General features: G+C 46.1%; 1 pseudogene across 1 annotated transcript in view; it reads left to right on the forward strand.

The window, feature by feature from the left end:
* Positions 1-24,928, forward strand: part of LOC147092727 (NACHT, LRR and PYD domains-containing protein 3-like) — a 1,209,123-nt pseudogene that overhangs the window by 24,903 nt on the left and 1,159,292 nt on the right. Inside the window, exon 5 of the transcript XR_015075069.1 lies at positions 18,096-19,832. The product of XR_015075069.1 is annotated as an NACHT, LRR and PYD domains-containing protein 3-like (transcript). The remainder of the gene's footprint in view (positions 1-18,095; positions 19,833-24,928) is intronic.

The following is a 24,928-nucleotide window of genomic DNA, read 5'->3' on the forward strand; positions in this document are numbered from 1 at the left end:
CGAGCAGCTCTGTGCCTAGAATGGCCGGCTGCAGACTGTGGCATCTTGAAGTGGGCCCACGTGGCTGTGTGGCACTAACAGGAGCACTGCTGGACTGGTTGCTGGGGGAGAAGACATGCTGTCCTCCTGAGAGAGGACAGTAGGTGCCTCTCCCATTAGCCAAGGCCACCCTCCTGGGACTGTTTCTCAGCACTCTTAGCAGTAATGGCAGATGCCATGGAAGATGCCAGCAGAATCTCCATCATGGTGGGCGCCACGGGTGTGCTGATGGAGCTGATCACTCGGCCCATATTGCACAGAGTGGGCTCCATGCCTGCGGAAAGCCTTGACACAAGTTGGAGCTCACTGGCAGGCTGCCCAGTGCACCGAGCATTTCCTGATATATGTCCATCAGCTTTCTTCGGTAGGCGGGTCCCTCGACGTCAGTATCTGAGTCCACTGCAGGAAAGCTAGAATGTGATCTCCCCCTCCATTGAGCACGTGCCCAATCCTCCATCCCCTTTCTCCTGAACGTTCACCATGTGAGGACCCCTTATCTAGCCTAGCCTCGCCTCTAAAGTGCATGTGGTGCCAGTATCTGAGCTGCTGCTTGCGATGGTTAGCTCGAGTAATGTTGCAGCCCCAGGAAGACTGGACTGCTGTTCCTCTACTGGCAGAAGGATGTCAACATCAGCAGCTGAACTGAAAGAGATGGACAATTGTTGCCTTTTAGTTTAAAGTTGGAACAGAGAGAGAGAGAGACATTTCTGGTGAAAACACCTGTAGTTTGTCGTGCACAGGGTCAGGGTGAAATAGATGTAAGAAGCGAAAAATAGGAAAAGGTGTGAGAAAATCTGCAACGTTTCCTCCAGTGATGCCAGTCGCCACGGACATGGCTCTGTCCCTGCTGGTGATGGTCAGTACATATTCTCTGCGGTGGGAGAGTGTGTGCAGACAGGCTCGACCCCTTCTGGTGGCAGCTTCCTGTCTCAAGTCCACTTGAGCTTCTGCAAGAAGGGAATGTGTTCGTAACATTCTTTTGAGGTGTTTGAAAATGCGCATGTCGTGGTAGAAAAGCTGGTATGCAGCGTGTGGGATGTTAGATTTGGAGTGTGTGACTTTGAGGAGAAGGATATATAGTGAAGTGTGGTGCAGTGTTTGTGGGGGCTGTAGGGAAGTAGGTAGGGGAATATTAAGAGTGTAGTGAGGCTTGAGATGGGGCAGGTGTGAGCAGAGAGTAAGAGAGAATGTCCTTACCTTGACGACTCCAATGGAGTCATTACGGAAAAGCAGCCATGACCTGGGAGCTAAGCCTCCAGCACTGCTAAAATTATCAGGGAGGTTAACAAAATTATGAGGGACTTATATAGTGTGGAATATGAAGCCACTGTTTCGCTAGAAGAGAGGTCAATAACCAGGGAGCAGAGATTTATAGTAATTGGTAGAAGGATTAGAGGGGAGTTGAGTACTTTTTTCACCCAGACAGTGCTGGGGGTCTAGCACTCACTGCCTGAAAGGGTAGTAGAGGCAGAAACCCTCATTGCATTTAAAACGTACTTGGATGTGCATGGAACTGCAAGGCTACAGACCAAGGGCTGGAAAGTGGGATTAGGCCGGATAGCTCTTTATCGACCGGCACAGGCACGATGAGCCGAATGGCCTACTTCTGTGCCGTAAACTTCTGATTCTCTGATTCCTTGACTTGCTCAGCTGCCTCTTCCCACTGTGGATGGAGTTGATGACTGGAGGGTTTCTTGCCCACTAGGGGACAGAATATGTCCCTCCCCCCGTCAACTGTCCCTATCAGGGCCTCTAGTGCATTAAGGGTGCAATCTAAGAACATAAGAAATGGGAACAGGAGTAGGCCATTTGGCCCTTCGAGCCTGTTTCGCCATTCAATAAAATCATGGCTGATCTACCTCATCTCCACTTTCCTGCGCCATCTCCACTTTCCAGCGCTATCTCCACATCCCTTGATTCCCTTAATATCCAAAAATCTATCGATCCCTGTCATGAATATACACAATGACTGACCCTCGACAGCCTTCCAGGGTAGAGAATTCCGAAGCTTCACTACCATCTGAGTGAAGAAGTTTCTTCTCAACTCAGTCCTATATAAGAACAGAAGAAATAGGAGCAGGAGTAGGCCATTCGGCCCTTTGAGCCTGCTCCACCATTCAATGAGATCATGGCTGATCTTCTACCTCAACTCCATTCACCGGCCCTATCGCCATATCCCTTGATGCCCTTACTAGTCAGAAATCTATCGACTTCTGTTTTGAATATACCAAATGACTGAGCCTCCACAGCCCTCTGGGGTAGAGAATTCCAAAGATTCACCACCTCTGTGTGAAGAAATGTCTTCTCTCAGCCCTGAATGGACTAACCTTTATCCTGAGGCTGTGGCCCCTGGTTCTTGACTCCCCAGCCAAGGGAAACATTCTCCCAGCATCCACCCTATCAAGCCCTGTAGTAATTTTGTATGCTTCAATGAGATCCCCTCTCATTCTTCTGAATTCAAGAGAATACAGGCCTAGTTTACTCTATCTCTTCTCACACGACAGTCTCGCTATCCCAGGAATCAATCTCGTGAACTTACGTTGCACTCCCTTTATGGCAAGTATATCCTTCCTTTGGTAAGGTGACCAAATTTGTACACCGTACTCGAGGTGTGGTCTCACCAAGGCCCTATATAATTGGAGTAAGACTTCTTTACTTCTGTACTCAAATCCTCTTGCAATGAAGTCCAGCATACCATTTGTCTTCCTCATGACTTGCTGCACCTACACATTCACTTTCAGTTACTCATGTACAAGGACACCCAGGTCCCTTTGAGCATCTGCATTCCCCAATCTTTCACCATTTAGGAAATACTCAGCCTTTCTGTTTTTTCTACTAAAGTGGATAACTTCACATTTATCTACATTATATTCCATCTGCCATGTTCTCGCCCACTCATTGAGCCTGTCGAAGTCCCCTTGAAGCCGCTTCACATCCTCTTCGCAACTGACAATGCCACCTTGCTTTGTGTCATCAAATTTGGAAATGTTACATTTAGTCCCCTCATCCAAATCATTGATATAGATTGTGAATAGCTGGGGTCCAAGCACCGATCCTTGCGGTAACCCACTAGTCACACCCTGCCATCCTGAAAAAGACCCGTTTATCCCTATTCTTTGTTTTCGGTCTGTTAACCAATTCTCAACCCATGCTACAGGAAACTCTCGATTTACCGGCACCCAAACAACCAGAAATCTCAGTTAACCGGCAAAAATCAGTAGTTGGTTCAGTTAAGTTTTTCTTCATATTAGTGGCCGTTTCTTGATTCTTGGATGTGTAATCGGGGGTTTCTGCACTTGTTGCTAAGCAACAGGGATGCTTGGTCTGTGGCCGGGGTTCTTGCAGCTGTTGCTAAGCAACAGGGAAGCCTTGTTTTTGTTGCTGAGTACGGAGCTCTCATAATTTTTAACTATAACTCTGTAATCCGGACTTTTTGATAAACCGGCACCACGCCGGTCCCATCGGTGCCGGATAAAAGAGTTTCCTGTAGTATATTACCCCCAATTCCATGTGCCATAATTTTGTTCACCAACCTCTTGTGTGGGACCTTATCGAAGGCCTTCTGAAAATCCAGATACTCCGTGTTGTAGGAAAAATGATTCCTCGGAAACTAGACTTTGAGTAAGAGAGACAACTTTATTAAATGATAGAGCTCTGGGAGAAGCGTCTGCAACCACGCGGTCTGTGAGAGCACCTTCTCCCCGATTGTAGTACGTGCCGAGCTTATATACAATTCCACGAAGTTGGTTTTAGATCATTTACATTCATCCAATCAATTCGTTTATTAGTGCATATCGTTATTTTCCTCCAGTCAGGAGTTTACACACTTGTGTTGCCAATTCTGCCTCTTCAGGTCTTCGTTCCATCTTGTTCCCCAGCAGAATGTGATTAGTTCGATAATAGGATACAAGTGATTAGTTCGATGATAGGATACCAGTGAACCTTGTTAGTCCTCAGTGATCCAATTTGACCCAGTCAGGACACGAGTTGAACTTTGTTCCAGCCATGCGTAAGCGTGGCATGTCTCACTGTGCAGTGATTCAATTAGGCCCAGTCAGCGAATTTGTTGTTTGTGTCTTTTCCAGCAAAATCTTGTCCAGCAATCTTGTCCAGCAAAATTTTATTCTAACAATCCCTCCTCTTGGTCCTGGAGCACGATTCATTTGCTCCCAGATGACCATCCTCGGTCCCCCTTTCGTCGGTGCTTACAGCCACTGGCTTATGTCCGGGGGTTTGGTTGTCCCTTCGACAGTGTCGTATTGGTGTTCTTCATCCCTTGGTAGCAGGTTGGTGTGTTCCTCCTCGATAGAGGCGATCGGCATCACGGTTTTCATAGCAGTTTGGCAACACAACTTTATAAGGCTCAGCGCACAACACATCAACATACAAATTACAACTATTATTATTATCCCTTGCATCATCCACACTCCCCACCCAGTTTTCCCTAGCAACCAATCAAGCCACCCTGTGCTTGTGAGTTGATGGAGCTTCTTTATTTCTTCTTGGATATGATTTGCTAGGCTCGTGATATTCTCAGAGCTATCTGGGACATATGTACAGCAGTCTGTCCCGATCAGGGCACAGGTGCCTCCTTGCGCCGCCAACAGATTATCTAGGGCTATCCTATTCTGTAAGGCAGTGGTCTGGATCACCATCATTTCCGCACTCATTTCTCTCAGGGACTCAGCCATATCGTTGGCTATTTGTTCGAGCACTGCTGCCATGTTTATGGATTCCCTTGCTATTTTTCCTGTTCCGTACCAGGGGAATGCTATAGCCCAGAATCTTTCGGTTTCCGTAATAGCTCTCTTAACACGCTTGGCTGGTTGCCATAACGACTGGTACCCGTAGTGGTGGGTTAGGGAGGATAAATAATGGATGTATGGTACTACATATCCTATATAGCATGACCCAGTCCAGGTTCGTGGAAGCCATGGATACGCCTTATATCTGCAAATGAAATAGGTATTATTATAGGCCTCAAATTTGTTCCAAAGTTTGTACATGATCCCAGGTATTCCCCTCCAGGGTAGATTGCTAGTCCAGTTTAGCACTTCGGATAAATTAAACGTTCCCACGTAGGGCCATTCTCGGGCACCTGGTGGTTTAGTACTGGTTTTGGTTAAAGTGTAATTATACTTGCACTTACTCCATCCAACCACTAACCCTGTCTCGTCATAGTTTGCCAAGCAGACTTCCCCCTCTGCATTGTTTAGTTTCCCCCCTGTGCTGACTAATAGCTCTTCTGGATACCTTCGATTATCGTAATGGGGATGAAACCATCCTTTAAAGTTCGTGGGGTTATACCCTGCCTGTTTCCACTCATGTTCCAGCTGATCTGGATTCAAGCTATTTTGGGTTTGTATGGTATCCTCCTTATTCCAGGTGGTATTAGAGTATAATGACCACCCTACCATCTCCTCTACCTTAAAGGGGATAGGCCTTAATGGGATTCCTCCCACCGTATGGGTGGGCACATGGGCGCACACCCAGCAGGAGCTTTGGTCCATTTTTTTCGCATAGACATATGACATATACAGAAAGGTATTTACATGCAATCCTCTCTCTTTACGTAAATGGGGTACCGCGCTTCCCGTGACAATATGAAACAACGCCATTACCCATAATACTCTAAACATGATTAATATATCACTACAGTCCAGTCTTTACAGGAATTTTATGACAAAGGGCATGCAGATCACCTGTAAAACAGATTCAGAAAGTAGCCAGTCAGTTGTCTTTATATACTTTCAATTGTGTCCAATGCTTCCATACTCCTTTACCCCTTATGCCTAGACAGGCACAGGTATCCCAACTGATTATGATTTCATATGGCCCACTCCATTTTGGGGCGAACCCTGGTTTGCTGGGCAGAGTTTTCACCATGACTTTACTACCTGCTGAGGGAACATAAGCCGTCATTGTGAGCTCTTGTGCCCGATCCTTGTCCTCCTGATTATCGCGGACTTTCTTTCGCATCTCCTTTAATTGAGTGCTCAGTTCCAGAACGTATCGTTTTAGTCTATCTTTTAAAGGGCCTACATCGGCCCCACCTGTTATGATGCCTTCTGGCAATTGCATCGCCCTTCCTGTCATCAATTCATAAGGGGTCAAGCCTGTCGTTCGGTTTTCAGTGGCTCACATCTTCATTAGGATAATGGGCAATACTTCAGTCCAGGTTTTCCCTGACGTCTGCATTGCCTTTGCCAATGCATTTTTAAGGGTTCTGTTCATTCGTTCCACCATGCCCGAACTTTGAGGGTGGTATGGGATGTGGAATTTTTGTTTAATTCTCATTAATTGGCATACCGTTTTTATGACACTCCCGGTAAAGTGGGTACCTTGATCAGAGTCCATTTGAATTGGTATTCCCCACCTGGGGATTACTTCTTCAGCTAAGACTCTGGCAACCATCAAAGCGGTGCAATTTCGCGTGGGGAAAGCCTCTACCCAGCGGGTGAATTGGTGTATGACCACGAGGCAGTATGTTTTGCCGTGTGACGGTGGAAGGGGACCTGTGAAGTCTATTTGTATGTGCTCCCAGGGCCCTCGTGGCCTTGGTTGATGTCCCATTTTTACCTTTATGGGTCGCCCGGGGTTATACTGCGCACAGGTGATACATCGATGGCAGTATCTCGCGATATCTCTTCCCATCCCCTTCCACCACCATTCTTTGCTGAAGCTTCCCATCATCGCTTCTATCTGAGTGTACAAGCCCATGGTGGAGTTCTAATAGCGTATTTTGAATGCACTTGGGGGCCATTACCCTGTTATCCTTTCGCCAGACATTATCGCTTCCCCGCTTTGCACCTTATTCTTCCCACGTACCTTTTTCGACGTCGGGGGTGTCCTCATGGAGTTCGTCAATACTTATCTCGTCCTCGGAGCTGCTCACAGCAGCTATTGGTACTTCTTTGATCCGTTCTTGCTCTAGCGCCCTTTGTGCTGCTTGGTCCGCAGCCTGGTTCCCCTGGTGATTTAACCAGTCCGGGCTAGTCCGGTCCGGTTCCCTCTGATGTGCCTTAATCTTAATTACTGCTACCTGTTGGGGTTTATCGCTAGCTTCTAGGAGGGCTTCTATCCTCAGCTGGTGTTTTATGGGATTGCCTCCCGTAGTAATGAATCCCCTCCTACCCCATGCAGTCATATAATCGTGGTCCACCCCAAAGGCATACCTACTATCTGTGTAAATGTTCACGATTTTATTCTTTGACAACTCTAGTGCCCTGGTGAGAGCCACTAGCTCTGCTACTTGGGCCGATAGGCCTCCATCAATTCGTCCTGACTCTACGGTTTTTAATTCGCCATTAACCACCGCCCACCCCGTTCGGGGCAGCCCATCTATATACTTGCGTGAACCATCTACGTACAATGTCTCTTCCGCTGTCGCTAAAGGGGTGTCTTTTATCCTATCTTCTTCCAGGTTCATATCTACGTCCCCACAGTTGTGGGGCTCCCCAGTTCCCAGTATTCCTTCTGCCGGGTTCTCCCCTGTGTCTCTAACAATGGTTACTGCTTTACTCGGAGGGAGGAGGACGGCCTCCCACTTGGCACGTCTCATGTTCGAGATGGATCTTAATTTCCCAGTATTCAGCATCTCTACCAGAGTGTGTTTAGTGTGCAATATAATGTTTCCTGTCATTACTATCGGCTCACTAACCTTTACTGCCCAAGCCGCACAATCCAATGCAGCTATGCACCGGGTGAGCCCTGTGACTATCGGTCGCTCCGCTGTGGAATAGTAGGTGATGGGCCTTCTTTTATCCCCAAGATCCTGTGTAACTACTGCTGTGTAAAACCCTTCTTCATTGTTGCAATGTATGCGGAAGTCCTTACTCATATCTGGCAGTCCTAGCCCTGGGGCTGATACTAGCTCAGACTTTAGTTGAGTATAAGCTTCCTCTTGTTCCAGTCCCCAATCTATCGGTTCCAATGTGGGTTTACCCCCTTTCCCTAATCTTTGTATAGGTTCTGCTAATTTAGCGAACCCCGGGATAAAATTTCGACTGTAATTAAAGAGCCCCAGTACCTTCCTGACTCCGCGTACTGTTACGGGTCTCGGCATGCCCTGGACAGCGTGTTTCCTGTCCTGTGGCATTTCTTTAAGTCCTTTGGAGATTAGATGTCCCAGGTATAAGACCTGAGTTTTTCCTATCTGTGCTTTTTTAGGGCTTACCTTGAGGCCAGCCGTCTCTAGGGCCCTTAGTACTAAATATAGGGTTGCCAGATGGTCTGCCTTTGTTTCCGAGGCTATTAGTATTTCGTCGGCATACTGCAAAATAGTGCTTCCTTTAGGTACTTCTATCTGTTTTAGGATATCACTCATGACGCGGTGAAAAATAGCTGGGCTATTATGGAATCCCTGTGACAATCGGGTCCATGTATATTGTTTATCCCCTACTGTGAATGCAAATTTCTCTTGTGATTCCGGATCTAATGGGAGTGCCCAGAATCCGTTAGCTATGTCTAAAATGGTGAATATCTTCTGTTCAGGGGATAGCCCATTCAAAATTGTTGAGGGGCTGGCAACGATGGGGTGTAATTTAGGAGTGACCCTGTTGAGGGCCGTATAGTCTATAGTCAACCTATAGCTCCCATCAGGTTTCTCTACTGGCCATGTGGGGGAATTAGTAGTGTTCGTGGTTTCCCTCAGGATACCCCTTTCTACTAGCCCCTTCACTATGTCCACCACTGCCTTCCTGGCCTCCGCCTTTATTGGGTACTGGCGGTGGGATTAGCCAATGTCCCGCCCCGACTCACAGGAGCCATCTCGACTATTTCAACGTCCCCCTCGCCTGCAGGGGCTGTTGGTTCTGCACTGTAATATGGGGGAAGGGAGGTGGTGCCTGGACAAGTCCCCATTCGCCCCCCCTCGTATACCTTACACTCTAATTCCTTTATAATCTTTGCTTGACATTTCACCTTTGTCTCTAGTTCCGTAACCATCTTTACTTTGTCTTGTGCAACTTTCTTTATTACGTTTACTTGTTCAATGAGTCCTGCTAGTTGGTGTACTAATAACACTCCTGCCTTCTTGGTTTTATCCTTTGTCTGTTTAGTCAACCAGCTTCTCTGGCGTTCTAAAGTCTGTGACACATCCCACCCGTCTTTCTGCATCTTCTTAATTAGCGACTGTCGGTTTGTCAGATAAGAATATGTGAGGGAGCCCGAAGGTCCCCTCTTAACTTCCTCACCTGACATCGCCGCTGCTTCACCGATCGTTCCTTCGTGTCTGGAGATTTGTTCCTTAGAGAGCCCCCCAATTCTTTCCTTCCGAGAATACCCGAGCTTCTTGTCGCACTCTATGCCAGCATTCTCAGAGGTCCGGGTTTGTCTTTTTCTCTCAAAACTGCCCGGACGTGTAACACTTGCTTGTTGCATGGGGTTTCTACCCCTCCCCGGTGTCTGTTTACCTGATCAGGGTCCTACAACACCGACACTAATAATCTTCTAGTTCACTTAGCAACATGATATAATGCAGAAAAATGTTAACCATACTCGACTAATATCACGACTTTGGAACACCTTGGAGTCTCGAGTCTCGGCACCTACTTCATGGTCCTGGCCTTCGCGTGGGGCATTTGCCCTCTTAACAACCAGCCTGAGGCTAGGTGTCTGAGACAAGTGTCCTCCTGATCCGAGGTTTTTCTTAGTTACTTAGTTACTATTACACAAATACAAATACACACATACAAATCAAGTAGTGTCTCTTACCCACTCAGTCTGTGTCCCAGATTCGTTTTGGTGCTGCTTCGCCGTTCATTCGCATTGTCGAGTGTCTCTGATTTATGGGTGGTCAAAAATCTGACTACTCACCCTGGTCACTGATTCGAACGACTGTTCAGCTCCGTGGCACCCTGTTCGCAGCGCCAATTTGTTGTAGGAAAAATGATTCCTCGGAAACTAGACTTTGAGTAAGAGAGACAACTTTATTAAATGACAGAGCTCTGGGAGAAGCGTCTGCAACCACGCGGTCTGTGAGAGCACCTCCTCCCCGATTGTAGTACGTGCCGAGCTTATATACAATTCCAAGAAGTTGGTTTTAGATCATTTACATTCATCCAATCAATTCGTTTATTAGCGCATATCGTTATTTTCCTCCAGTCAGGAGTTTACACACTTGTGTTGCCAATTCTGCCTCTTCAGGTCTTCGTTCCGTCTTGTTCCCCGGCAGAATGTGATTAGTTCGATAATAGGATACAAGTGATTAGTTCGATGATAGGATACCAGTGAACCTTGTTATTCCTCAGTGATCCAATTAGTCCCAGTCAGGACACGAGACGAACTTTGTTCCAGCCATGTGTAAGCGTGGCATGTCTCACTGTGCAGTGATTCAATTAGTCCCAGTCAGCGAATTTGTTGTTTGTGTCTTTTCCAGCAAAATCTTGTCCAGCAAAATGTTATTCTAACACTCCACATCTACCGGTTCCCCTTTGTCTACTCCACTAGTTACATCCTCAAAGACCTCCAATAGGTTTGTCAAACAGGATTTCCCTTTCATAAATCCATGTTGACTCTGCCCAATCTTACTATTAGTTTCTAAGTGCCCAGTTATTGCATCCTTTATAATCGATTCCAGCATTATCCCAACTACTGATGTGAGGCCAACAGGTCTGTAGTTCCTGTTTTCTCTCCCTCCTGTCTTAAATAGCGGGGTTACATTTGCTTTCCTCCAATCTGCAGGAACCGTTCCAGAATCAATAGAATTTTGGAAGATGACAACCAATGTGTCCACTATCCCAATGGCCACCTCTTTCAAAACCCTAGGATGTAGGTCATCCGGTCCTTGGGATTTATCGACTTTTAGTCCCATTAATTTTGCCAGTACTGTTTTTTTACTAATATATTCTTTAAGATCCTCATTCTCGTCACACCCTTGGTTTTCTCGTATTTCTTGGAGGTTTTTTGTGTCTTCCTCCGTGAAGTCAGAAACAAAGTATTTATTTATTTTCTCTGCCATTTCGTCATTCTCCATTATAAATTCTCCCATTTCTGACTGTAAAGGACCTGCATTTACCTTTGCCAGTCTTTTCCTTTTCACATACCTATAGAAGCTTTTACAATCCGTTTTTATATTTTTCGCTAGTTTGTGCTCATATTCCATTTTCCCTTTCTTTATCAATTTCTTGGTCCCTCTTTGCTGATTTCCAAAAAATCACAATCCTCAGGTTGATTGCTTTTTCTGGCAACTTTATAAGCTTTCTCCTTTGACTTAATACTAGCTTTAATTTATTTTCTTAGCCATGGTTGGATCACTTTTTTCCTTTTGGGTTCTTATGCCCTGGAGGAATATATGTTTGTTGCAAATGGCCGAACCCTTATTCTGAGACTGTGCCCCCTGCTTCTAGACTGCCCAGACAGGGGAAAAATCCTCCCGGCATCTACCCTGTCAAGCCCTGTAAGAATTTTGTATGTTTCAATGAGATCATCTCTCATTCTTCTAAACTCTGGAGAATATAGGCTTAGTCTACTTAATCTCTCATAGGACAATCCTCCCCATCCCAGGAGCAGTCTGGTGAACCTTCGTTGCACTCGCTCTATGACAAGTATATCCTTCGTTAGGTGAGGAGACCAAAAGTGTACACAATACTCCCGGAGTGGTCTCACCAGGGCCCTACTTAATTGCAGCAAGATGTCTTTACTCTTATACTCAAATCCTCTTGGTAATAAAGGCGAACATACCATTTGCTTTCCTAATTGCTTGCTGCTTTCTGTAGCTCTAGAAGCCATTTGACCAATTCACAATTGTCTCCCCATTGTCTGTATGCGGAGAGCACCTTTACAACGTGTTGGTTACCTTTACAAGGTGTTGGTTACCTTTTAAGTCGTGTCAGGGAGGCCCGATATCTAGCACCCAGCCCCGGCCAAAAGAAAGCACAGGTGCATAGCCAGTGAATAGCATGGGTAGCGCTAACTGCACCACGGGCGCATTTCAATTAGAACAAATAATACCTGCTGCCTTAGTCAACGCTCAGAGGCATGTACAGTGCACCCTCCATCACTGCATGCCTGTTTTCAGGCCCGGTCAAATTCTAGGGCATGCAGTCTGTATGTGCAACACCACTCAAATATTGTTAGTATTTTCTGAAACAAAATTACAGCGGGAAAATTCTGATAAGCAGAATAAATCCACTTGACCCAAACAAGTCTGTCTCTACTTCTCATCTTACTTCTTAGGCAGTCCCTCATAACCAAGGATGACTTGCTTCCACGCTAAAAATGAGTTTGCAAGTGACTGAGTCCAATGCGGAACCTACAGTCTCTGTCACAGGTGGGGCAGACGGTGGTTGAAGGGGCGGGTGGGTGGGGTGCTCGGGTTGCCTTGCGGTGCTTGCGCTTGGCTTCCGCTTGCTCCCGGCGAAGAGACTCTATGTGTTCGGCACCTTCCCGGATGCTTCACCTCCACTTTGTGCGGTCATGGGCCAGGGATTCACAGGTGTCGGTGGGGATGTTGCACTTTTTCAAGGAGGCTTTGAGGGTTTCCTTGAAGTGTTTCCTCTGCCCACCTGGTGCACTCTTGCCCTGTCGGAGCTCCGAGTAGAGTGCTTGTTTTGGGAGTCTCGTATCAGGCATGTGGACAATGTGACCCGTCCATCGGAGCTGCTCAAGCGTGGTCAAAGCTTTGATGCTGGGGATGGTGGCCTGAGCGAGAACACTGACGTTGGTGCACATATCCTGCCAATGGATTTGCAGAATCTTGCGGAGGCAGCGTTGGTGGTACGTCTCCAGTGCTTTGAGATGCCTGCTGTATACGGTTCATGTCTCTGAGGCATACAGCAGGGCGGGTATCACTGCTGCCCTGTAGACCATGAGCTTAGTGCTGGGTTTGAGGTCCTAGTCTTCAAACACACTCTTCCTCAGGCGACCAAAGGCTGCACTGGCACACTGAAGGTGGTGTTGGACTCTGTAACAGTGAAGATCTCACCTGCCCATCTGTTCAGTGTCTGCACAAACCCATCTAATTGTCTCTCGGTCCCATTTACACTGCCCCAAATGCCCTTCCCTGGTAACTTGATCCCCTATTCTATTACCCTTTCGGTGAAATAATTTAACTCAATTCCATATTAATCCTTACCTCCTAATTGTACCTTTACTATTAGTACCTGATTCTCTTCTCCATGAGCCTGTTCCTGCAGCAATGTTGTTAATTCCATTAAAAATCAGACAACTTCAATTACAAGACCCTGACGTCGCTTCAGTAAAAGAAACTAATCCCATTTCCTCGACCTTTCCTCATCGAAAATTCCTGATGCCCTTAATCATCTTTCTTAATTCCATTCCATTCCTAGTCTATTAAATAGAAGAATGGCAGGGCAGCTAGGTCCCGTGGAGTGCTCATCCTGTGCCATGTGGGATGTCCTGGACACTTCACGTAGCCTGGACGACCATGTGTGCAGGAAGTGTCACCAGCTATGGCAGGTTGAGATCCGTGTTTCAGAGCTTCCGTGGCAGCTGGGGTCACTGCGGTGCATCCGCGAGGCTCAGCGTTACATGGATAGCACATTTCTGGAGGTTGTCACCCCACAGCTTGAGTGTGCCGCCAGAGAGGGAATGGGTGACCGCCAGACAGAAGAGGAGAACCAAGCAGGTAGTGCAGGAGTCCCCAGAGTGCATCTCGCTCTCCAACCAGTATTCTGTTCTGCGTACGGGTGAGTGCGATGGTTCCTCTGGGGAATACAGACAGAGTTAGGTTCACAGCACCACTGGTGGTTCAGCTGCACGGGGTGGAAGGGAGAGGAAAGAGTGGAAGACCAATAGTGGTAGGGGATTCGATAGCTGGGGGAGCAGACAGGCGTTTCTGCAGCCGTAGAAGTGACTCCAGGATGGTATGTTGCGTCCCTAGTGCCAGGATCAAGAATGTCACTGAGCGGCTGCAGGACACTCTGAGGAGGGAGGGTGAACAGCCAGAGGTCGTTGTCCATATTGATACCAACGACATAGGCAGAAAGAGGAATGAGGTCCTGCAGGCAGAGTTTAGGGAGCTAGGAGAGAGATTAAACGCGGGACCTCAAAGGCAGTAATCTCCGGATTACTCCCGGTGTCACAGGCTAGTGAGTACAGGAATAGGAGGCTAGAACAGCTGAATGCCTGGCTGGGCAGATGGTGCAGAAGGGAGTGTCTTAGATTCCTGAGGCATTGGGAGCGTTTCTGGGGAAGGTGGGACCTGTACAAGCCAGGCGGATTAAATTTCATGGGCACCAGCATAAGGGAGTAGAAAGGAGGAATAATGTGCATGAAAGAGTGAGTGTGCTGCATAGTACTAGTGAAGAAAGTAGTACTGGAGGCGGAAGTAAAACCATATTAGATAGGAGCAGACCAAGAAACACTACAAAAAATTCAAAAATGGGTTTAGAATGCATGTATGTAACCGCACAAAGTGTGATGTATAAGGTTGGTGAGCTACAAGAACAATTAGCCGTCTGGCATATATATATATAAATATTTGCTGATGACACCTAACTTGGGGGTGTGGCAAACAGTGAGGATGATACCAGTTGATGACAACAGGAAATAGAAAGGCTAGCAGACAAGTGGCGGATGGAATTTAAAACCGAGAAGTGTGAGGTGATGCATTTTGGCATAAGGAAAGGGGGAGGCAATATACACATGATGGCACAGTTTTAAAGAGTGTGCAGGGACAGAGGGCCCTGGGAGTTCATGTGCAAAGGTCCCTGAAGGTGGCGGGTCATATTGAGAGAGTGGTTAGAAGAGCATATGGGATCTTCGGCTTCATAAATAGAGGTATTGAGTACAAAAGTGGAGAAGTTATGCTGAACCTTTATAACGTGCTGGTTAGATCACAACTGGAATATTGCATCCAGTTCTGGTCACCACACTTTAGGAAGGATGTGAAGGCCCTTGAGAGGGTACAGAGGAGATTTACCAGAATGGTTCTGGGGATGGGGGATCTTGGCTACAAGGACAGGTTGGAGAAACTGGATTTGTTTTCAATAGCGCAAAGGAGGTTGAGGGGTGATTTGATAGAGTTGTACAAGATTATGATGGGTTTGGATAGGCTAGGCGGGGAAAGGCTGTTCCTACTATTTGATGGTACAAGGACTAGGGGACACAGATTTAAGGTTTTGTGCGAGAGATACAGGGGGGATGTGAGGAGAAACGTTTTTACGCAGCAAGTGGTGAGGACCTGGAACTCGCTGCTGACGGAAGTGGTGGAAGCAGATACACTCGCTGTTTTTAAAGGGAGACTGGATAGGCACTTGGGGCAAATAAACTTGCAGGGCTATGGGGATAGAGTGGGGGAATGGGACTAACTGGATTGCTCTACAGAGAGCCGACATGGATTCGATGGGCCGAATGGACTCCAACTGTGCCGTTATGACTCTATGACTATGATTCATCCAATCGTAGCAAGAGAATCGAATCTCCTGCACGTTTTTCTCTATCCGCTCCCGCACTGTTACCTCTGGTATCCCCCAAGGATATATCCTTGACCACCTCCTATTTATGATCTACAATCTGTTCCTTGGCGACATCATCCGAAAACAAAGTGTCAGATTCCACTGAAGAGACTCAGTTCTCCCGCACCACCATCTCTCTCAGGCCTTGCACTGTTTCTGATGCGTCACGCAGCTTGTCCAACATCCAGTATTAGCTGAGCAGTCGCTTCCCCCCTGTTAAATATTGTGAAAACCAAAGCCATTATCTTTGGTCGCGGCCACAAACTCCATACCCTAGCCACGGACTCCATCCCTCTCCCTGGCAACTGTGTGAGTCATGACCAGACTGTTTGTAACCAATGCATCCTATTAAATCCTGAGCTGACCTTTCGCTCCCATACTCTCTCCATCAACAAGACCACCTACTTCCACCCCTGTAACATTCGCTGTCTGCTCCCCTGCCTCAGCCCATCTAATGCTGAAATCCTCATCTATGCCTTTGTTATCTCCAGTCTCAATGATTCCAACACACTAAGGATGGCCAACCAACCATGTTCCACACTCTCTAAATTTGAGCTTATCCAAAACTCTGCTGTACCTATCGGAACTCGCAGCAAGTCCTGTTCATCCATCGCCCATGTGCTTGCTGAACTACTTTGGTTCCCGGTCTGGCAAATTTTAAAATTATCATCCTTGTTTTCCATCCCTCCATGACCTCACCCATCCCTATCTCTGCAATCTGCTCCAGGCCTACAACCCTCCGAGATCTCCGCACTCCTCAATTTTGAACATTGTGCATCCCTGATTTTCACCTCTCCACTATTGCCGGCTGTGTTCTCAGTAGCCTCGGCCCTGAACTCTGGCATTCCCTCTCCAACCCTATTCGCCTCTACTTATTGCCTGTTCACCCTTAAAATTCGACCTCTTTTACCAGGCTTTTGGTCACCCGATCCAATATCTCTTTATTTGGCTCCGTGTTTCATTTTATCTGATAATGCTCCTGCTAAGCCTCTTGGGACGTTTGTACTAAGTTAAAGCAGCTATGTCAATTCAAATTGTTGTTGTTAATGCTCTTTTTACCTTCACAATAATATTAAAATTTCCCTGCGACATGTTAACCGGAAATGTATAGAATTCCACAAGAACTCACCCAAGACTTGATCAAATAATTGGGGATCATCAGTACATTGCTGTCGCTCTCGCCATGCTGCATATAGAAACATATAGAAACATAGAAGATAGGAGCAGGAGTAGGCCATTCGGCCCCTCGAGCCTGCTCCGCCATTCAATGAGATCATGGCTGATCATACAAATTCAGTACCCGATCCCTGCCTTCTCCCCATATCCCTTGATCCCTTTAGCCTTAAGAAATATATCCAACTCCTTCTTGAATATATTTAATGAATTGGCCTCCACTGCCTTCTGTGGCAGAGAATTCCACAGGTTCACCACTCTCTGGGTGAAGAAATTCCTCCTCATCTCAGTCTTAAATGGCTTACCCCTTATCCTTGGACTATGACCCCTAGTTCTGGACTCCCCGGCCATTGGGAACATCCTTCCTGCATCTAGTCTGTCCAGGCCTGACAGAATTTTATAGGTTTGAATGAGATCCCCTCTCAATCTTCTAAACTCCAGTGAGTACAATCCCAATCTCTCCTCATACGTCATTCCTGCCATCCCAGGTATCAGCCTGGTGAAACTTCACTGCACTCCTTCCATGGCAAGAACATCCTGCCTCAGATAAGGCGACCAAAATTGCACACAATACTCAAGGCACGGTCTCTCCAAGGCCCTGTACAACTGCAGGAAGACATCCTTGTTCCTGTACTCGAACCCTCTTGCTACGAAGGCCAACCTACCATTTGCCTTCTTAACCGCCTGCTGCACCTGCATGCTTACCTTCAGCGACTGGTGCATAAGGACACCCAGGTCTCTTTGCACTTCCCCTTCTCCCAATCTATTGCCATTCAAATAATAATCTGCCTTCCTGTTTTTGCCACCAAAGTGGATAACCTCACATTTATCCACATTAGAGTGCATTTGCCATGTTTCTGCCCAATCACCCAACCTGTCCAAATCATACTGGAGTTTCACGACATCCTCCTCACAGCACACCCTCCCACCCAGCTTTGTATTGTCTGCAAATTTGGAGATACTACATCCAATTCCCTCGTCCAGATCATTAATATACATTGTGACTTGCCCCTCTCTCAGTGCTGCCCAATCAGTACATTGTGAGCCTGTCCCTCTCTCAGTGCTGCCCATTTCCCGATTTGCAATTTGTTTTAAGCTCAGCTCTGCGGGGTGGAGGTTAAATCATTGTTCCATTATAACCACTGCAGCCATGTAACCAGAATCACCTGTGGATTTGTAATGAGATGTCTGCAGTACATTGTGCGACTGATAGTATTCACCATCAGAGGCAACATTTCACCTTCACCCAGCTCGCCATGTTAGTTCCCATGTAGATTTGAAACTGCTCACAGAAATTTCCCGTCAACCAAGATTCACATGAACTGTTTTGATTTTCTAACTGTCTACGATTAAAATTTCGAAATAGTTCGTGTCACATTTTACTGAAAAGCAGAGCAGTATATCTGAGCCTTCTTTGTCAATATAACTAACACTGAAACCACTTTCTCTCTGTTCTAATTGAAGATGTTCAACAGAAACACAAGGACACACTCCGGGTACAAACTGAGACACTGAGAGTGAACACTATCCTATAAAGGAGAAGGTTAAGGTTTTCCAGCTGGTTGATCGATATGCTGAGCTAACGGTCATTTCAACTGTTCGAGATCGGACACTTGTAGAACATGAACTGCTGGCAAGAGGCCGAGACCATGAAGAGTGGAGAGAGAAACATCTCCAGAGAGAACTGGAAAAAATCCGAACTGATCAATTGTTCCAGAGCTGTTTTTCCCAGAGAAAATCCAATTCTGGGAGTTCAGGGGCAGTGAGCGGAGTCCTGGGGATTGGAAAAACAACAATGGTACAAAAGATTGTTCATGACTGGGCCACTGGGAAAATATACTCACACTTTCAATTTGTTTTCAGTTTTAAATTCCGGGATTTGAACGCTATTGACTGTAGGATAAACCTGAGGAATCTGATACTGGATCTCTATCCTTACTTTGGGAATATTCCGGGAGAGCTCTGGAAGAACCCAGAGGTATTTCTGTTTATATTCGATGGTTTGGATGAATTCAAGGACAGGATCGATTTTGCTGACAATCGGAGAAATACAGAACCTCAGCACATGTGCACAGATCCCGAATGCTGGTGTGAAGTGTCTGACATTGTGTATAATTTAATACAGCACAAGCTGCTCCCAGGATGTTCAGTGCTAGTGACCAGCCGCCCCACTGCATTACATTTATTGGAAAAGGCTGAGATCAGTGTCTGGGCTGAAATCCTGGGATTTGATGGTGAAGAGCGGAAGGAATATTTCAACAAGTTTTTTGAAGATCAGACTGTGGCAACAGCTGTTTTCAAACACGTGGAGGAGAATGAGATCCTGTACACCTTGTGCTACAACCCTTCCTACTGCTGGATCCTCGGTCTGTCACTGGGCCCCTTCTTTACACAAAGAGACAGGAATCAGCAGCGAGTTCCCAAGACCATCACCCAACTATATTCCTACTATATTTACAACATTCTGAAAAACCATGGCCGAGAGATTGAAAGCCCCCGTGATGTGTTACTGAAGCTTGGTGAGATGGCCTTCACAGGATTCTCCGAGAAGAAGGTTGTGTTTAGAAATGGAGATTTGATCAAGTACAATCTGCAACCTTCCCAGTTCTTGTCTGGATTCATGGTGGAACTTTTGGAGAGAGATAATTCTGCCCAGAGCGTGGTGTACACATTCCCGCACCTCACCATCCAAGAGTTTGTAGCCGCACTCTCACAATTCCTGACTCCAGATCCCGGGGACATCCTGAAACTCCTCAGAGAATCCCACAGCAAGGAAGATGGGCGATTTGAGATATTTCTCCGTTTTGTTGCTGGTCTCTCCTCCCCACACTCAGCTCGGCCCCTGGAGGAGTTTCTGGGTCCACTTCTTCATCAAACCACCTGCCGAGTGATTGACTGGGTGAAGGAGAAGATTGAAGGACAGATTGGGAACACGGAGAGTGAAACTGGTAAAAGGAACCTCCTGAACAGATTCCACTACCTGTTTGAGTCTCAGAACAAAGCACTGGCTCGGATCACAGTGGGATCTGTGGAATCAGTTACATTTCGTGGATTGTCATTGACCCCGATTGACTGTGCAGTCCTGTCTCATGTCATTGGACTCTGTGATACAATATAACACCTCGATCTGCGGGAAAGCTACATTCAGTGTGAGGGTCTCCAGCGGCTGGGACCCGCACTGCACAAATGCCGGGAGTTGAGGTAACTGTTTATTTGTCTCTCAATGTTGGGTGAATTGTAGAACAGTCACGGATTGTGTTTTTTTCCATAATGAAGGTAAACAAGCAGTTCAGTTAAACCAGAGAGAAGCAGATTCAACACAAATATGATCAATAATAAGAGGATCGGTCAGTAATTCCCTAAGGACTGGAGAAACAAAAATGGATCCTTGTGAACAAGTAAGGATTTTACAGTCTTTATCAGATCAGCAAATACAGGTCACTGAGAATCTGATAATTTAATTACAATAAATCATATTTAATAAGATTGGACAGCGGAATTTAAAAATAAAATATAATCCGGCAATAAAGATAAAGTTAATTCAAAATATTTTAACTGGAAACAGGACAGAAACCCGAGTTTAAATCACTAACAGTTAGATATTTACTCCAATACTGTGCAGGGTGTGTCTTGTCTCAGGGAAATATTGGGGAATCTGGAATTCTTTCAGCTGTAAATGTTTAGAATTATTGAGTAAAGATTGATATTCAGGATCTTAAATCTGACGGTAAAAAGGTTCCAATCTAACGTGTTGTGGGGTATTAGCCCCGGAGTACAGACACACACCGGGGATCATACGGGCCTCACACACACCGGGCGGCTCCTGGGTAAACCTGGAGCAGTGAACCCGGGAATTCTCCATTATCCGCCCCGTGTGTGTGAGGCCCCGTTCGGGGAGGGAACTTTCAATATTCCCCAAAAACTGTCGGGCTAGCTACACCTGAAATAAATGTAGAGCCAGTTTAATGGGAATAAAGTGAGAGACTCCCGTCCCCTATAAACTAGGGGCTCAGGGACATTTAAAATTGTAACGGGACAGAATAAACTCTTCTTGATACATAAAATCCTGGGGGACGGATTTTACGGTAGCAGTTAGCGCCGTTCCACAATATAACTCCCCCGAGATATTATACAGATTAATATAATGCACAGACTATAAAATACAGGGAATCACTGCTTTATCATTTAATTCTGGGAAAATTGCCCCATTCCCGTAAAATCCGGGATTTAAGGGGGCAACAGAAATGAGACAAGTTTCTCCTAACATAACGCGGCCGATCACTGAGCTCCAGGAGAGTAATTCTGATCATCAGGGAATGAGACCGGACTGAGGGACATTTAAGGGCTTCACACAGACAGCACTTTATTTAATAAATGCATTTACTAACAGTCCCTGAATATATGGGGAGTTGGACAGAGTGAGATTCATTCCTTGTGACAGGTTCGGGGGGAATTTTGCAGGGGGGTCAGCGGGCGCGATTGGTGGCGGGTCGGGTTGGAAACTGGATTTTTTCCCCAGCGGGTCGTGACCCCGCTGTCAGCATGCCGCCACTAGCCTTTCCCAAATGACGGATCTGTCAGCTCTGAGCAGACCCGACGTGCAGCGACAGGGGAGCCAATTCAGGTCTTTATGACCCAAAGCATTAACAGCTATTTTCAGCTCAACTTCAGTGTTTACCAGGTCACTCATGGGTTCACGCTGCTCGGGGATCACGTCACGTAAGCAGGGCAGGAGTTGAATGGCCATAGAATCAACTCATTACTTGACAGCTGGAAATAAGAACATAAGAAATAGAAGCAGGAGGAGGCCATTTGGCCCTTCGAGCCTGCTCCACCATTCAAGAAGATCATGGCTGATCATCTTCCTCCTCTCCACTTTCCTGAACTATTCCCATATCCCTTGATGCCCTTAATATTCAAAATCTATCGATCTCTGTCTTGATGACTAAAAAAAAGAGAAGATGAATTATGAGAGTAAACTTGCAAGAAATATTAAAACAGATAGTAAGAGCTGCTATACATATACAGGCAGAGAGTAGCTAAAGTAAACATTGGTCCCTTAGAGGATGAGACTGGGGAATTTATAATGGGGAACTGGGAAATGGCAGAGACTCTGAACAAATATTTTGTATCTGTCTTCTCGGTAGAAGACACTTACAACATCTCAATAATGGATAATCAAGGGGCCACAGGGAGAGGGGAACTAAAGACAATCACTAAGGAAAAAGTACTTGGTAAAATAATGGGACTAAAAGACAAGTCCCCTGGACCAGATGGCCTGCATCCCAGTGTCTTAAAATTAGTGGCTGCAGACATAGTGGATGCATTAGTTGCAATATTCCAAAATTCCCTGGAATCTGGTGAGGTCTCAGCGGATTGGAAAACCGCAAATGTAACACTGCTATTTAAGAAAGGAGGGAGACAGAAAGCAGGAAACTATAGACCAGTTAGCCTAACATCTGTCGTTGGGAAAATGCTGGAATCCTTCATTAAGGAAGCAGTAGCAGGGCATTTGGGAAATCATAATGCAGTCAAGCAGAGTCAGCATGGTTTTATGAAAGGGAAATCATGTTTAACAAATTTGCTGAAGTTCTTTAAGGATGTAACGAGCAGGGTGGACAAAGGTGAGCCAATGGATGTGATGTAATTAGATTGCCAGAAGGCATTCGATAAGGTGCCACATAAAAGTTTACTGCATACGATAAGAGTTCACAGAGTTGGGGGTAATATATTAGCATGGATAGAAAATTGGCTAATTAACAGAAAGCAGAGAGCCGGGATTAATGGATAATTTTCCGCTTGGCAAACGGTAACTTGTGGGGTGCCACAGGGATCAGTGCTGGAGCCTCAACTATTTACAATCTACATTAATGACTTCGATGAAGGGACTGAGTGTAATGTAGCGAATTTTGTGGATGATACAAGGATGGGTGGGTAAGCAAGTTGTGCAGAGGACTCCAGGAATCTGCAAAGGGATATATACAGGCTAATTAAGTGGACAAACATTTGGCAGATAGAGTATAATGTGGGAAATTGCGAAGTTATCCAACGTGACAGAAAAAATTAAAAAGCAAATTATTACTTAATTGGAGAGAGATTACATAATGCTGCAGTTCAGAGGGACCTCGGGTTCCTAGTGCATCAAACACAAAAAGTTAGCAGGCAGGTATAAAAGTAATCAAAAAGGCAAATGGAATGTTGGCCTTTATTGCAAGAGGGTTGGAGTATAAAAGCAGGGAAGTCCAGCTACAACTGTACAGGGTATTGGTGAGACCATACCTTGAGTACTGCAAACAGTTTTGATCTCCTTATTTAAGGAAGGATATACTTGCATTGGAGGCAGTTCAGAGACGATTCACTAGGTTAATTCCCGCAAGAGGGGGTTGATTTATGAAGAAAGGTTGAGCAGGTTAGGCCTATACTCATTGGAATTTAGAAGAATGCGAGGTGATCTTATTGGAAATATATAAGATACTGAGGGGGCTCGACAAGGTAGATGCAGAGAGGATGTTTCTCCTCGTGGGGAAATCTAGAACTAGGGGGCATCGTTTCAGAATAAAGGATCGCCCTTTTATAACTGAGATGAGGAGGAATTTCTTCTCTCAGGGTCGTAAATTTGTGGAATTCTCTGCCCCAGAGAGCCGTGGAGGCTGGGTCATTAAATACATTTAAGGTGGAGATAGACAGATTTTTGCAAGACAAGGGACTGAAGAGTTATGGGGAGCCGGCAGGGAAGTGGCTTGAAGCACAAGATCAGCCATGATCGTATTGAATGGCGGAGCAGGCTCGAGGGGCCAAGTCGCCTATTCCTGCTTTTATTTCTTATGTTATGTTCATATGTTGAATATACTCAATGCCTGAGCCTCCACAAACCCCTGGTGTAGAGAATTCCAAATTTTCACACACCTGAGTGAAGAAATTTCTCCTAATCTCAGTCCAAAATAGCCGACTGCTTATTCTGAGACTATAACCCCTGGTTCTAGACTCCCCAGCCAGGGGAAACATCCTCCCTGCATCTACCCTGTCAAGCCCTGTAAGAATTGTATGTTTCAATGAGGTCAATCTTGCTCTTCTAAACTCGAGAGAATATAGGACTAGTCTACTCAATCTGTCCTGAAAGGACAATCCCCCCATCCCAGGAACCAGTCTGCTGAACCTTCGTTGTACTCCCTCTATGGCAAATATATCCTTCCTTAGGTAAGGAGACCAAAACTGTATTCCAGGTGTGGTCTCACCAGGGCCCTATATAATTGCAGTAAGACGTCTTTATTCTTATACTCAAATCCTCTTGTCATAAAGGCCAACATACCATTTGCTTTCCTAATTGCTTGCTGTACCTGCATAAAAGCTCCCATCCCACAGCCGTTCACTTTCCAAGCTCAGAAACTGTTGCTTACTGCATCTGGAAGACAGATTGAGATTTATGCAGGCTGCAAATGTTTGGAGCAAGCTCCCTATCTACTGTCACTTCATTGGAACAACATCTCTCATCATTGACAGATTGCTTCTGTCATCTCAAGTTCACCTGCCATCTGTTACATCAGAATGGGTATGGCTTATGCTGCCTCACCTTTGTTCTCAGAATCTGACAATGATCTGCCAGAACACCATCAGTACCAGGCACACCAGCAGCAACCTTTGCCACACAGGGCATCAGTACCCAATCACATTGCTGCCTGAGACGCCAGGGATGGCCTCACCAGAGCCAGATTTACTTCACTTACAAGCTTAAATTTTGTGTTTTATCGTTTCTAGGGTCTCTGTGGTGTAGCGGGAACAGTTTGTAAACGAGGGCCATTGAGTATATCATTTAATTGGTGGTATTGATTTGATTTAATTTGAATTAATTAAAGGGTAAGTCATGTCAGGACAGCGCGGCCCTGTGGTATGCACCTCCTGCACTATGTGGGAACAGAGGGACACTTCCTGTATCCCTGGCGACTGTGTGCAGGAAGTGTATCCAGCTGCAGCTACTGGCAGACCGCATTGCAGCGCTGGAGCTGTGGATGGATGCATACTGGAGCATTGGCGAGGCTGAGGACGTCGTGGATAGCACATTTAACCAGTTGGTCACACCGCAGGTAAAGGTTGCACAGGCAGAAAGGGAATGGATGACCGCCAGGCAGAGTAATAGGCGCAGGCAGGTAGTACAGGAGTCCCCTGGGGTCATCCCCCCTCAAACAGATATACCGCTTTGGATACTGTTGGGGGGGATGGCTTATCAGGGGAAGGCAGCAGCAGCCAACTTCCTGGCACCAGGGAGGAAGGAAAAAGAGGGGTAGAGCTACAGTAATAGG

This window comes from Somniosus microcephalus, unplaced genomic scaffold, assembly GCF_052327205.1.
Source record: "Somniosus microcephalus isolate GS21.2 unplaced genomic scaffold, FLI_Smic_1.0 unresolved_chr2, whole genome shotgun sequence".
In the NCBI taxonomy this organism is placed as follows: Eukaryota; Metazoa; Chordata; class Chondrichthyes; order Squaliformes; family Somniosidae; genus Somniosus; species Somniosus microcephalus.